Raw genomic sequence first — 2,706 nt, forward strand, 5'->3', positions numbered from 1 at the left:
TCTCAGAGAGATAAGTCAGCAGCTCTTTTGTCATAGGGACCTCACAGCTTACTGCTGAAGTTTCATTGGCCCTACTCCAGTTGAGAACTGCTAACACCTTTTTGGTCCTAAAGATAATCAGTGCAAATGAAATGATTTTAGGAATGGTTTTGAACATACCAGAGGTTCAACATATCATACAAAGAGATCAAGATGAAACCATCTTACAAGAAAGAAAGGGCTGACACTGTTGTGTGTGCTGCTGATTGACTGGAATCATGCCTTCCATCTGTTATAACACACTGTGGGAAGAAATGGTAGAAATCATGACATAAAAATGGTCACATTTCTCTACTCACAGATATTTTCAAGGTTTACAATCTGATATAAGATTTTATATCGTTGTATGTGCCAGTCTACATAATATATTCCGAGTATGGCAGGTGTATAAGTATGTGGCCAAAGGCAAAATGAAATTAAAATGACAATTTGTACCTCTCCATTCACAGCATATGCAAGGTTACTCTTCACTTGTTCTTGAGCAGCCAACATCGACTCATTGGAGACCCTCTTCACAACTGTCAAGTAACTGAGCTTTTTCAAGACTGTTGAAGTGATTAAAAATAGAAGTATTTTAGAATTGCATCTGGTACGGCACAAACCAAAGAAGGAACAGTTCAGTCAGTTTGAGCTATCTTGGTAGAACATTCATGATTTAGCAACCTGCAAACTGCTGTTGACTGCCTTCTCCCTGCAAGGAGAAAGACCACATGATTTTCAGAGCATCTGAGCATGTGCATTGCTAACCTGTGTTGGAGGTCTTTTCTCCCTCTGACCCGATGTTGGCTGCTTGACAGAAACTTGTGTATTCTGTCTCTGTCAAGCCACAGGACAATACTCCATGAATCAATCTATGAAAGAGAGACAGAGAAGCGACCAGTTACAAAAAACAAAAACTGTAAAATACCGAGATAACAAATTTCAGTAAATTTCAAGCAAAAATATTAGAGTGCTCACCTAAAATTTACATAGTACTTTAGAGGAGATCCTCCCATGATAGGGGAGGAGAGCCACTTGAAAGAATCTCCACCAACATATAAAATTGTCACTGACAATACATGACTCTGTCGATTGAAAACAAGTGACTCACAAGCGAGGGGTTTTCCACAATAACAACATGATGTCGTTAGCGTATTAGAGAAAAAAGAAAACAGAGTTCGCGGAGATTCTTCACTGCAGAGATATAAGGAGTCGTTCTCTGCTGAAGATGCAGTGATTTGCATTCTTTGTGGCGTACGTTCTGCTTGTGGAGGAGAAATTGGAGAAAAAGGATCAGCAAAAGGCAAAGAAATACGCGAAGATGGAGTGGAAGAAGCTAAAGGAATTGAAAACCGTGCAGTTGTGGATGGTGTATTTCGGACTTCCCGTTGATGATAAGCTCAGATCGCTCGATGTCAGTCATTTCCTCTCAATTTTCTCCTCAAAAGCTAACAGAAGAGCTTCCATCAAATCTGCATTCTGTGTGCTTGTCGTCGCTTTTGTAAGATTCAACGAGCCTTTGGCCATCTTTATGCGGTCTTTGATGCCGAGAAGTCTGCTCTCCTGAGTTCGAGGAACTTCTATGTTGAACGAGAACTGTGGACCTCGATCCGTTGGATGCTTTTTCTTGGGTACAGATGGCTTATTTCCCTCAGCCATAACGAATAAATTTCCTAATAAATATATCTTTCGAGCAGCGAAAGCCGAGACTATTCTCCAAACTGAACTAGAGTTGTGAAATTCTGTCTCAAAATCGCACTTACTTGTGAAATCATCGCTACTTTAGAGGTTTTGTCACAGAATTGTCACAGATAAGAATAGTCTGAGCATTGCGCATAGAATGTGTCATGAATCCGCTAGTTTCAATGGGAATAATCTGAAGGCTCGAAGAACCAGTTTGTATCAGGGGCTTGGGACATAAGCCGAAGTTACACGGCGCGAATTTTGAAAAGACAACTGTGCGAGTGTCTCGTCGACCGCAGATAACGCTTTGAGCGGCCGAACGATAAGTTAGTGCCAATTAATATCAAAATGACCTCAATCATGGGAATGAGAGTCAACAAGACGCAATATCTTCTAATTTATTGACACAAAAAAAAAAAAAACACTTAAAATGGGTCTTCTATGCAGACCGTTTCACTTATGGTGGGAACGTTGGTCGCCATATTGGATGATTTTTGCATTTGAGCTGAAACAAAGGGGAGGAGCCAACCTATTTATAACGCACCTTCGTGTTAAAATTCACCTTTCACAAAGCCTCTCCCTAACGCAAGCAATCATCAGTAAAAAATAATAAATTCGGACTTTTTTCCATAAAATGAATGTTCAAAATGAACATTCCCACCTCCCCCCTCCCACTTAGAGAACACACTGTTAGGTCAAAAAGAGATATTTTGTTTATTAAACTTGAATCATCTACAAACAGTATTATGTCAAAACTAAGGTTTTCTTCTTTGCGCAAGTTTAGGCTATGTATTTTTTTTAAAAAAATTAATTTCTTTGGAGCTGCCAATGTAAATTTAAAGAGAGGCACCATTCTCGCAGGCGAGCTGCAATTTTAAACCAAATCCTCTGACTCTTCCCTTCCGGCCACTTAAGCGATAAATGATGACCGGCAACTAAGGTCTCGAGGGAGTTGGCCGAAATTCCAAGGGTCTCCCTCAGTAGAAGAGGAGTCTGGAAAGAAGT

At 40.2% G+C, this 2,706-nt stretch overlaps 1 pseudogene; it reads right to left on the bottom strand.

Annotated features, from left to right (window-relative positions):
* Positions 1–535: 535 nt before the first annotated feature.
* On the bottom strand, positions 536–1,545 carry LOC131793104 (uncharacterized; annotated as a pseudogene).
* Between the last annotated feature and the right edge of the window lie 1,161 nt (positions 1,546–2,706).

This window comes from Pocillopora verrucosa, chromosome 1 (genome assembly GCF_036669915.1).
Source record: "Pocillopora verrucosa isolate sample1 chromosome 1, ASM3666991v2, whole genome shotgun sequence".
Lineage (NCBI taxonomy): Eukaryota > Metazoa > Cnidaria > Anthozoa > Scleractinia > Pocilloporidae > Pocillopora > Pocillopora verrucosa.